This window comes from Papio anubis, chromosome 15 (assembly GCF_008728515.1).
Source record: "Papio anubis isolate 15944 chromosome 15, Panubis1.0, whole genome shotgun sequence".
Classification (NCBI taxonomy): domain Eukaryota; kingdom Metazoa; phylum Chordata; class Mammalia; order Primates; family Cercopithecidae; genus Papio; species Papio anubis.
In genome coordinates this window covers 57,557,698-57,570,937 of record NC_044990.1, presented here as the reverse complement: position 1 = coordinate 57,570,937, position 13,240 = coordinate 57,557,698, and the positions used below count along the sequence as shown (strand labels likewise).

General features: G+C 36.7%; 1 pseudogene; it reads right to left on the bottom strand.

The window, feature by feature from the left end:
• Positions 1-1,213: 1,213 nt before the first annotated feature.
• The window catches only part of LOC101017588, a 46,065-nt pseudogene continuing 34,038 nt past the window's right edge, over positions 1,214-13,240 (bottom strand).

Below are 13,240 nucleotides of genomic sequence, written 5' to 3'. Positions count from 1 at the left end.
TTTAGAGGATGTGTGATTCTTTTTTCCCCTACTATTTTTAAATATTTTAAGTAAAACTAATTGTTAAAATACACCCTACTCCAGAGACACAATTTCCAATCAATTGGAAATTGAGGTGTAGGGAGAATGCAGTCAATACCAGTTTGCCTTTGAGGCAGTAAGCCTGCTCATTTAAATCTATGTGGACCAAATCCCTCTCTTGAAGAAACCTGATTAGATAGATGAGCAATTGTGTTTGTCTGACAGTCATCTTTTGCAGTTGGCTTAATGTGCCACCCAGCAGGTGAGGTTTGTGGAAGAAGACTAGATCTGAAAACAGTGGGAACTGGAATGATCTTTGTATAATGACACTGTACTTATTGCTAATGTGTTCTCTATGCCTATATAAATGGTAATATTTTTAAAAATCCATGGCTGGAATGACACTCAGCATTATGTCTTGGCTTAGTTGTGTCACCCCATGCCACACGTTCAATGAAAATCCCCTGTAGGTTATATATGACAGTTATCAAGTAGTGACTCGGTCTTCCCCTCTCCCGGCAAGTTATCATAATTACACTCACCTTAACGAAAACTGTTTCTCCATCAATCCAAAAGTATTCCTTAAGCCACAGGTTACAACATCATCCTTGAAAAATTTAGTCACATTTTCTGCATCTTTCATATTAAAAGAAGCCTGAAATTTGAAGGCAGTGTTTACCTCAAAGTTGTTCCACCCTGTACCATTCAACAATCAGGTATGAAAATAGTACAGTTTTGCAGGTGTGCTTATATTTGATGGTTCGTAAAGTTGATCATTAGATCTTTCTTTTTAAGTTGTGATTGGATCACCTACCAATATTAGGCATGAAATGGCTTCATGATAAAAGCTATCTGGCTGGGCACAGTGGCTCACCTCTGTAACATCAGCACTTTGGGAGGCTGAGGTGGGCAGATCATGTGAGGTCAGGAGTTGAAGACCAGCCTGACCAACATGGCAAAACCCCATCTCTACTAAAAATACAAAAATTAACAGGGCATGGTGGTAGGTGCCTGTAATCCCAACTACCCGGGAGGCTGAGGCAGGAGGCAGGAGAATCACCTGAACCCAGGAGGTGAGGTTGCAGTGAGCCGAGATCGTGCCATTGCACTCCAGCCTGGGTGACAGATCGAGACTTCGTTTCAAAAAAAAAAAAAAAAAAAAAAAAGAAAAAGAAAAAAAAAAGCTATCTACTAGCTACTGCTTTTACCAAGGACCCCTCATCAGAGGTCCAATGCCAAGGATTTCAGCTCAGATTCTAAGCAGGAAATTACTCTTTCCATCAAAAAAAGTGCTAATTTTTTTCCTATTGCTGTAAAAAAGAATGCTGCTGGTAACTAGGAGGATGCAGGCTGCACTGCACGCTCAGTCAATGAACGTGGGTTTAGACAGATGACCAGATAGCTCTGGCACCATAGGGCTGTTCTTTAGACCTAGTAAGGCAGATGCCAGCATTTTGCAAAGCACATTGGAGAAAATCAAAACTTATTGAAGAGAAGAAATCCTTTCTTGGTATCTGATTGATATAGGCTAAGTACTTAATGACATTGATTTGAACAAATGCATTAGCAAAGACTAGGGAATTTCTATAGTTAGAAATGAAGAGGCCAAAAGTAGATATCCCAGTGTAAGTCAGTGTGAAGTGCAAGAAGCAGTTTAGTACCCACAGAAGAGCATCTATATAGAACTAACACTAAGGGTCATCAACTATTCCTTGTGAGAATGAATAGGAAACTGTCATCAGAGCCCACCATATGTGCTTCATGTTCCGTGTATATACATTGTAGGTGAATTGTAATTATCATTAAAGGATGTGGTTTTACTTTGTAGTAAGATGAATGGAATCGTGACTATGTAGTGTATGTTCCATCATCTTATCATTCTCACATAGTACTAAGTGAAAAGGCTATAGTTTAGAGAATTATCTGTATTGCAGGTGATTTACTGGGGAATGACATATTAAATTTTAACAGAAGTGTTAAGACTTATTTTAAGTCCTATTGTATTTGCCTATGCTACATTTCTAGTTGCCTGCTACTATGCAATGGCATATAACAGCTGAGGGAAGTCTATTCAGCCGGCCTTGAGAAATGGGTAAGATTTGGATGGGCAGTGATGGAGAATGGGCAATTCAGCACTTGTGGGGGTGCACAGTGCAGGAGTCTCCATTATTCAGGGCAAAGCACTGAGCAAGGACATGGTAAGGGAAAAGGTGTATGGAGATGTATGTTATATGTTACACATATAACAGTAGCATTCCCTGCTACTACGCAATGGCATATAACAGCACTATTTTATTTATGCAATTAAACTTCTCCCTACTCAGTGTTACTATCCATTGATTAATGTACCATTTATTTTTACTGCTAATTCATTTAACAAACATTTTTTGAGGTCCAATTATGAGTCCGAAATTTGGTTGTGGCTGTACATCCAAAGGATTCTATGGTCCAGTGTGGAGATAAAAATTCACAAATAATTATGCTTCAGAGTCATATATGCTGATTAACATATGAGCAGGGGCAGAGACACTTCTAAGAGGAAATGATAGTTAAACTTTACTGTGAGTGATGATGAGTTTTAAGGGGGACAAGACAGAGAAGGGGCATAAAGGAAGACGGAACAATAGTGGAGACACAAAAGGGGAGTTAAAAGTTGCATATTCTGGCTGAGATGTTGGCTGCCTGTGGAGGAGGTGACACTGGAAGAAGGAAGCTTACCCCAGGCTCCTGAGATGTCAATCAACTTGTAGATGAGGCTGTGAGATTTGGGCTTTCTGTTGCAGGTGGAGAGTCCCTGAAGGCATTTGTACAGGGAAGAGATATATTTTGATTTGTGTTTCAGAAAGCTGTCTCTGAGGGTAGGATGAAGAATCAGACCTCTAGCAAGCAGAGAGGATGAGAACTTAAATTAAGATGATGGAAATAAGGCTGTCCTAGTTGCATTGTTAGCATATTAGGCTGCAAATAATAAGTACTAAGCATTGGTCCTCCACTGGAACAAAGACTTTTTTAAATATGAGGACTGTATTTTATTCATCTTTGTGTGATCAATAATGGGCGATCCATGGCATGATGAAAAGAGTACAGCAGTTTTGAATCAGACAGGCTCAGGTTCAAATGCCACCTCTATAACTTGGTAGAGTGTATTGTCTTAGCTAAGTCATTTTGCCTTCTCATCTATAAAGTGGGGATAAAAATACTTTTGCAGAGTAAGGACATTATGTAAAATATAATATGCCCATATGTCATTCTTATTATGGCCATAACTATGGTACACTCCACAAGTAAAGGAAAATATTAGGTTGGAACAAAATTAATTACTGTTTTTGCCATTAAAACTAATATTAGAGAATTTATAGGAAAGCCATTTCCCTTTGATATACTTTGCTATTCACTAGAGCGCTCTTGTGTCCAATTTTCTATACAGAAAATGACTTTTCTCTCCATCTCCACCTGTCCAAAAGCTTCCTATCCCTCGTGTTCTTTTTTCCCCACAGATTCTTCTTTTAATTACCTATTTCTTAAAAAGCTGTCAGATTTCCATTTCCTTGGGAGATATTTTCACCGGTTTGTTTTTTGATTCCACAGGTTAAGCTTCTTAAGAATTTCATACATATTAGAAAGATTGCCTTCATTGCTTTCTCGTCTTTTCAAAAGGACACAGGCAGACTTACTAGACTAAAGCCAATGTCTTTAAAGGCATGCAACAAGAACATCCCCACAATGATTGTGAAGAAGCCACTCAAAGTACCAATAGCATCATCAACAGGCATAACTTGCCACTCCTTAGAAAGGATAGCTGAACAAGTTCAAACCGATGTTGTAAAGATTGCATAATACATTGGAGTCACAATGGAAGTGTTGAATACATCCAGGGCCCTATTTAGGTGATTAAGCTGTGTGCTCACACAGATGATGATGCTCAGCAGCAGAACCCAGGCCAGGGGATGCCGCAGCACAGGCTTTCCAGCAAAAAGCTCCTTGCCTATCCCTCATTTTCAAATGCAAATGTCGCCTCCACCTTAGTGGCTTTAGAGCTTTCTGCCTCCCTTAAGCCTCCGTGACTCTCAGAGCGCTTATGGTGCTTCTCACTTCCTACCTAATACCAGAAAGATATTTAAGAACCTAACTTGTATACCTCTGTAACTTTAAGAGGCTTTTCCAACTCTTTCCTTTTCATCTTCACTTGGCACCAAAAGTGGTATCATTCACATGGTAGACATTATGTCAATGTTACATGAATGCAAAGATAATCATTTCTGGGAAGAGAGAGGAAAAAGCTGCAGGAGGGGAGTCCATTCAGCTGGACTTGAGAAATGGGTAAGATTTGGATGGGCAGTGATGGAGAGGGGGCAGTTCAGCACTTGTGGGGGTGCACAGTGCAGGAGTCTCCATTATTCAGGGCAAAGCACTAAGCAAGGATGTGGTGAGGGAAAAGGTGTATGATGAGGGAAAAGGGGTCCTGTGGAGAAAACTGGGAGGAAAACACTTTTGGTCAGTTGGGAAAAATGAGAGTCAAACATGAGGGTCTGGAATAAAGTTTGTAATCTATAGTCAAGTTCAAATCTTGGAGGCATGTGCAGGATAGACTGTGTGGAAGGAGAAAAGATTGGAGGCCTATCTTGGTATATTATGTTTTTACGAAGTAATGTGGGCTGAACCACATTGGTGTGATAAAAATTAAAATGATAGGAAATGGGCTAGTGCTCATGTGACATTTAATAGGAGTTGGTAGGTGATTGCTTGGGGGAAGAGAAAAGGCTGGAGACGTTGAAGTGAGGATGATCGTGCCATTAGGAGAAATAGGAAATTTTCTGGAAGACATTTGTTCTGTGGAAGGTGATGATTTCTGTCTCCAATAGGTTGATTTTGAAGTCATCGTGGTAGAAATCAAAAAGGTAATGGGATTTTGGGAGAGAAATCAGTGCTCAGGTGAAAGTTTTGAAAATCTTTTGTATTGACATTATGGTTGAATGGCAGATAGTCTCAATTCAGACACCTGACTCTCATGGTGGGTGTGCCTGCGAGTGGATTGCCAGTCGGTGGAATAAAGTGGGAGAAGCTTAAACCATTTGTGATTATTCTTGGATCTTGTTCAAGGCTTTCTGTATTTCTTTAGCACCTATATGCTGAGGGTGCTAAACCTGGACTTACACATTTTTATAAAGTCCACATAAAAAAAAAAAACAGGAAAAAAGTTTCTTTCAACTTGGATGGAACTAACAGGGCTACCGAGAATCAGAAATTATCCTCAATTCCCTTAAGCCTTAGCTTCCAGAACTTATGTCTTCCACATTTGAGGAAGATGTATGACTTTTGGGGTATTAGTATTAAACATTTATAATATAACTCTCAATTTAAAAACAAATTCCCTTTCTCACTTTGGTTTTCTCCAGGAAAACACTCCTTAGGCATATTCATGGGTGAAGTTCTCTTGATAAGCTGTTAGCTTCACCAGAAATTTGCCTGAGCAGTCCCCAACTCTAATATTGAATAGTTAGTCCCCGCTGACTCTTATCAATTATGCCTTTAATGCATAAAACTGTTTTTGGTGGTTTTGTTTTAACCTTGTATTCATAAATGAAATAGTACTCAAAATAAAGTCTAATAATAAAGAATGTGAATTGGGAACTAATGCTTGACTTTTGAGCAAGTATTCTTTTTATTAACGATTGAGAGAATGCTTAGTGATTTTAGTTTACCAACATTGAGGACAGTCATTAAAAGAAAAAAATGAAATACTGAGTTCATATTGTCCCAATTATGTTACTATGTCATTTTTTCTGTTTTTGTTTTTTTTGATGCATTCAAAAATTTTATTTTTCTCTAAGAAATGCCCTAATCAAATCTTTTTCTAGGACAAAAATAATTTTTAGATACTACCAAACACAAGTAGAATTCACATTTATTTTATTTTGTTGTAGAAAGGTTTTTATTTGCTTATTTATTTTCTTCAAAGAATTTGAGGCTACTAGGTCAAATTTAAAGACTTCTTTTCTTTTCTCTCTTCTCTCTCTCTCCCTCCTTTCTTTTTCTTTATTTTTTCTGAAGACTTGGGAGTGTCTGGACTATCTATGTGAGAAGTAGGACCAGATGCTTTTGGAGTTGCTCATATGCTCTGGGGGGAAGAGGAAAAGTCCTTCATTTGAATAATTTGGTCCTTGCTCCTTTAATCAATTCAACGTGTAATTGTAGGCTCACTTGAGAACAGTAGATTATTTATTTTGACAAAACAGTGGTCTGTAGGAAGCATACAATACTTCCTCTGCCTTTTTAACACTTTAGGTCAAGAGATCTACAGTTTGGTAAGGTCCTTGACCTGGGAGTTAGTGACCTGGGGTCAGTTCTGACCTAGACACATCTGAAGACCCCAAGGAGAAGATTCTCTTTCTCTGCTTCTGTTCCCTCTTCTGTAAGTTGAAGTGGTGGGATTCAATGATCTATGATCCTTTTTGTTTTTACTTTTAAAGATTCTTTGAAGGTATGGTTTCCAGGATAGCTGGAACTTTTCAAGATGATTCTCTTCCTTCCTCCCTCCCTCTTTCCCTCCCTTCCTTCCTTCCCCTTCCTTCTTTCTTTTCTTTTCTCTTTTCTTTTCCTTTCCTTTTCTATTCTTTTCTTTTTGATTAAAGCAACAGCGCTCATTCTGAGGAAAGAGGAAAGACCCTGGCTAGATATTCCCAGGGAAAGCAAGTTTCAAAGTGTACTCAGAAATCTGTATAGACAAAGCAGCTTGACCCATGTCATTGTAAACCTTGCTAAAATGTATTACGAGAGGAAAATGATCAGCCAGGAAGATCCTTCTAGATTTACTTCTTAGTGCTTACATTAAAATGTGCATTTTAAACTTGATATTAACATTTAGAATCTAGATTCGTACCTGATAGAATATTGCCACAATTAGCTAGTTATTTCCATATTAGAGAGATGGAAAATTTCTTCTCTTAGGGTTTGCTGTTTTTACAGATGCAGCTACTGGAAATTTGAAATGGGTCAAACTGCTTTTAACCTGGCTACCATTGCTCAATTTTATCAATTCTTCATTTTGTATTAGCAGAAAATCTGTTTCATGACTTCAATATATAAAAGAACACAAAGCAGCCTGAAGCAGATAAATATTGAACTAGTCAAACACACATGCTGCTGAGAATTAGAATAACTTGTATTTTTGCTCTGGGACTAGGCCGGGAGAATATTGAGGCTATTCATACCTAACTCACCTTTCTCGATCTATTTTACCTGCTTCCATTTTTTTTTTTTTTTGTTTAGTAAACATCTGCTTTCTATTAGATTGTTTTATCCCCTTAACCTTCATAAATGACAATTAAGTCCATCTAGTCTGTCAATAGCATGTCATTTATTTGTTGCTACAGCTGAGCCTGACCTTCATTGATTTTATTGGAGTAATTTGCTGGAAATGATTTTTTAATGTTAGATTTATTGCCCAGGCACTTCATTGTCAGATAATTGAAGTAAATTGTATTTTTTTTCAAACCAAATGCAAGAAGTGCAGGAAAGAAATATACGCTATTTTGAATAATTGTTTCCTATTGGGAAATATTATTATTGGGGTAGAGAGACATTAAATGTGATGTCATACACTTTTCAAGTTTGCAAACATAGATTGTTTTTGAGTCATGTACATTTCTCTCCCTTTTTGGCTTTTCCTTAAGGATAGCTGAGGTAGAAATAGGAGTTGGTAATGAATTACAATCAAAAATGATGTTGCAAATTAGATTTGATATATACATAAATCTATCAAGTAGCTACAACACCACCTCTTACATAAAGTGCCTTGCTATTTTGATTTAACTGCAGGTTAAATTATAAATATGCTGATGTTGCATAGTTAATCTTAGCTTTTACAAGGTATCATCTTATTCCCTCAGTATCAGTGTTAACAAGGCTTTTTTATGTTGTGCGTTTGGTTCTCCAAAAATTTTGATTGTCTGCCCAGATGATAATTGTATTTCAGTCCCTAAATGAGACTGTATTGGTATTTGTTTATTCTGGTGGTGTTGTACTATGTTTATACAGTAAAGGAGATACTGAGCGATGTATTTTACATTTGGAAAAGTGTTGTGAATATATGACTTTTTCCTTGCTGTGCTGTTGTGTCCCGGTGTTAGCAGGGACATGTCAGGAAAGGTTTGACAGCAAAGCTGCTGCTCTTGTTATTCAGAAAATGGACTTGGTTTGACATAAAGGAGATCAACCTTTGAACTCCACTTTAGATACTAGCAAATGAAACATGCTACTATTCACACTCTAAATGATCATGCATTTTTGAGTAGGAAGTTTTCCAACATATTGAAACTAGTTAAGGAAAAGTGGATAGAACTTGAGTCATATTGTTTAAATGAACTTGTTGGTTTTTGTTTTTTTCTCCCGTGTGAGCAGAATCAAAGAAAGTCATCGTGTAATCAAAAGCAGAAAGAACACTGGATCAAAATTCTCTAGAAATCTGTTCTAATGGCTGCAATTTCTCCATGTATTCATAATTGTTTTGAAGCCCCAAAAAAGTAAAAACTATAATTTTTAAGGGTTTAAAAAACATTTTATATAGTTAAAAGATTTTTGGAAATAATAGCCCTGTTGTCAGTTTATAAGCTAAAACTATAACAATATGAATGGACATTGGTGATGCAGTGGTTCTCACTCATGTTGCCAATAACTTCCTCTCCTGCTGTATTCTTTAACGTGAACTTCATGTCAGTTTTAATGAAGAACAGATAGATTATCACATTCCCAGGTTTTTTAAAATTCAAACTTGCTGCATCTGGAAAGGCAGTTATACATAGGCTTAGGAATGATTGTTCCAAATAATATTCCTGGAATAAAGTTCAGTAAAAGTAGAATCTGCTTACAAATTAGGAGTCTGATGTAGTAATTTCAGAGTAAAGACGGTAAGCAGCCAACAGTGTCCTTCTCAATAGAGTGGACCCTGAGATTCAATTTGAACAGAAATTGTGGGGAGAAAGGGCTGCAAAGACTTCAGGGAAAAACTTCTTGCTTTTAAATTGTCACGTCTCTTTTCTGTCACTGTTCCTGTCACTATTATTGATATAAAGAATCCATCAACACATTTTTATGGGGTGATTAGGAAAGGCTGACCTTTCTTTTGCAGGTACAAATAGGTAGTTCTTCAGAGGCTGTTACTGAATGACAAGATAATTCTATCCATTTAATATTGAAGTGATGTTGATAGTATCATTCTTCTGGAGTTGGAAACAGGACAGTGTAGAGGCCTTTTCTGCTTCAGCCTGTTCTGCCCTGGGTGATGGATTTTTCCTCTGACTAATCGCTGTCACATTAACCCGCACTATTTCATCCTTCAGAGCTGTCAAGATAATGACGATAATCCAAGTGGCTCATTGTAGGTAAAGGAAATTATATGAGCAAAGTAATATCATAAAACAGTGTTTAAATATTTTAATTTCATTTGTCAGGGCTGCCCCAACACTTCATTACACATATAACCATCTCTCATCAGTGGAATTAGTGCATTATTCATTACTGTTAATTATTTTCACATAATGGCTGCCCTGATATATTTAACCTCCACATTATATCTCAGATAATGGGTCTGTAAAATTGAATTGTGTGAAGAGTGGAGTTCTAAAGCTCATTTGCAGAACATCAAAGAACAAAGAAGAGGAAAAGAATTTTAAATGGGACATTTTGCCCAGCTGGGGCCAAACATTTGTTTCTGTCTGATTTGCATACAGAAAATAGGTGGTGTAGAAGTAGCTTAACACTATATAGGCTGTCTGCTCCTATTACGAAACCAATTAGGATTTGTTACTATCACACATGTCAGAAGCAACTTGAGAATTATAATATGGAAAATGAAATAGTTCAGAGGATACATAATATATACAAAATGTAATTTCCTTTTTGAGACAATTGTAATGGGCAAAAAAGAAGAGAGAAAGAGAGAGAAGGAAAGGATATTATCAAATTTTAGATTAATTATTTATTTTTATGAATGACTTTAATAATAGACACTAAGTTTTGAAAAGTAGTAAAACCTAAGAATAACCGTAAAAGTCCATTTAGCTTTTAGTCACTCATTCTTATCATGGCTAGTACAAAATTTGCCGCTTGTATTTATGATGATACTTTCTCAGTAACTTAAAGCCTTTCAACATTCATGCAAACAAAGCATCACTTTAGAATTACCAGCATCCTGTGCATACAGGCCAGGTTTTTGCAATTTAATTCTTCATGATTTTGGATTACTATTCTTTTATAGAGCATTTGACAAGCTTAATGATCTGGTTAGCAATGACTAAATATATCTGTATCCAGGTGTATTTTCCTTACAGTTTTAAGTGTAATTAAGTGAACCAAAACCAACTGAAATTGGTAGAATCTGAGTCAGAATCTCCTGAGGGTGAGACTTAGACATGCATATATTTTGAAAGCGCTGCAAGAAATTCTGAGGGGCTTCCTACGTGCACTCTTGGTGTTAGAGGTTAGGGGAGTGTGAAGCTCATCGCAGGCTCGGAGCCTCCCTTTATTGGTTTTGAATGACTCCCTAATTTTTGTATTTTTAATAATCTTTTCCTTTACATTTAAAAAAATTATTTAATGTTTGTGGGTACATAGTACGTGTATATATTTATGAGGTACATGAGATATTTTGATACAGGCATGCAATGTCTAATAATCACATCAGGGAGAATGGGATATCCATTCCCTCAAGCATGTACCCTCTGGGTTACAAACAACTTTTGTGTTTTTAAAACATGCTTTAAAATTAGTTTTTAAAATAATACATTTTATTATGCATATTTGAGGTTTATAACACGATACTATTGGATACATATAGGTAGTAAAATGTTCACTATAATGAAACAAAATAACATACTTCTCATCTCATACAGTTTTTTTGACAAGAGCAGCTAAAATCTACTTATTTAACAAAAATTATTAATCCAATACAATTTTATTTTATTATTAATAACTATAGTCTTCATGTTGTGTGTTAGATGGTTAGACTTGTTCATCCTACATATCTGCTACTTCATATACTTTGACTTACATCAGCATCTCTGCTCCCCAACCTCCTAGCCCTGATTACCACTGTTTTATTTTCTACCTTTATACATTTGACCTTTTTGTTTGTTTGTTTCCACTGATAAGTGAGATCATGCAATACTTTTCTTTCTTGCTTGGCTTATTTCACTTAGCATAATGTCTTACAGGTTCATCCGTGTTGTGGCAAATGGCAGGATCTTATTCTTTTAAAAGCTGACAGACTCTTAGTTTGTTTTCACATCTTGGCTATTGTGAATAATGCTGAAGTAAACATGGCAGTGCAGCTGTCTTTACAAGGGAGTGATTTCATCTCCTTTGGATGTATACCTAGAAGAGGGATTGCTGGATCATATAGTAATTCTATTTAAAATTTCTTTAGGAACCTCTATACTGTTTACTATATTGGCAGCACCAATCTACATTCCCAACAACAGTGTGCTAGGGTCCCATTTTCTCCACACCCTTGCGGACATTTATCTCTTGTCTTTTTGATAATAGCTGTCCTAACGGGTGTGAGGTGATATCTCATTGTGATTTTAACTTTCAGTTCTCTTAGTGATTAGTGATGTTGAACACCTTTTCATATACCTATCAGCTATTTTTATGTGTTCTTTATAGAAATGCCCATTCAGGTCCTTTGGCTATTTTTTTCTATTTTTCTTTTCTTTTTTTTTTTAAAAATATTTCCATTGGTTATTGGGAAACAGGTGGTGTTTCGTTACATGAGTAAGTTCTTTAGTGGTGATTTGTGAGATTTGGGTGCACCCATCACCTGAGCAGTATACACTGTATTCAATTTGTAGTCTTTTATCCCTTACCCCCTTCCTACCCTTTCCCCCTGAGTCACCAAAGTCCATTGTGTCATTCTTATGCCTTTGCATCCTCATAGTTTAGCTCCCACTTATGAGTGAGAACATATGATGTTTGGTTTTCCATTCCTGAGTTACTTCACTTAGAATAATAGTCTCCAATCTCATCCAGGTTGCTGTGAATGCCATTAATACATTCCTTTTTGTGGCTGAGTAGTATTGCATTTTATATGTATGTATACATACACACACATACATACACCACAGTTTCTTTATCCACTCATTGATTTGTGGGCATTTGGTTCCACATTTTTGCAATTGTGAATTGTGATGCTATAAACATGCATGTGCAAGTATCTTTTATGCATAATGACTTATTTTACTCTGGGTAGATACCCAGTAGTGGCATTGCTGGATCAAATGGTAGTTTCACTTTTAGTTCTTTAAGGAATCCCACACTGTTTTCCATAGTGGATGTACTGGTTTACATTCCCACCAGCAGTGTAAAAGTGTTCCCTGTTCATGACATTCATGCCAACATCTATTTATTTTTATTTTTTTTGATTATGGCCATTCTAGTAGGAGTAAGGTAGTATTGCATTGTGGTTGTGATTGTGTTTCCCTAATCATTAGTGATGTTGAACATTTTTTCAAATGTTTGTTAGCCATTTGTATATCTTTTTTTGAGACTTGTCTATTCATGTTCTTAGCCCACTTTTAATGGGATTGTTTGTTTTTCTCTTGCTAATTTGTTTGAGTTAGTTATAGATTCTGGATGTTAGTCATTTGTCAGATGTAAAGATTGTGAAGATTTCCTCCCATTCTGTGGGTTGTCTGTTTACTTTGCTGACTGTTCCCTTTGCTGTGCAAAAGCTCTTTAGTTTAATTAAGTCCCAGCTCTTTGTCTTCGTTTTTATTTTATTTGCTTTTGGGTTCTTGGTCATGAAATCCTTGCCTAAGCCAATGCCCAGAAAGGTTTTTTGAATGTTGTCTTTTAGAATTTTTTTTTTTTTTTTTTTTTTTTTTTTTTTTTTTTTTTTTTTTTTTTGAGATGGAGTTTTGCTCTGTTGCCCAGGCTGGAGTGCAGTCATGTGATCTTGTCTCACTGCAACCTCCACCTCTCATGCTCAAGCAATTCTCGTGCCTCAGCCTCCCAAGTAGCTGAGATTACAGGCTCAAGCCACCATGCGGGGCTAATTTTTGTATTTTTAGTACAGACGGGTTTCACCATGTTGGTCAGGCTGATCTGGAACTCCTGACCTCAAGTGATCCACCTGCCTCGGCCTCCCAAAGTTCTGGGATTACAGACGTGAGCCACTGTGCCCGGCCATCTTCTATAATTTTTATAGTTCTAGGTCTTTGATTTA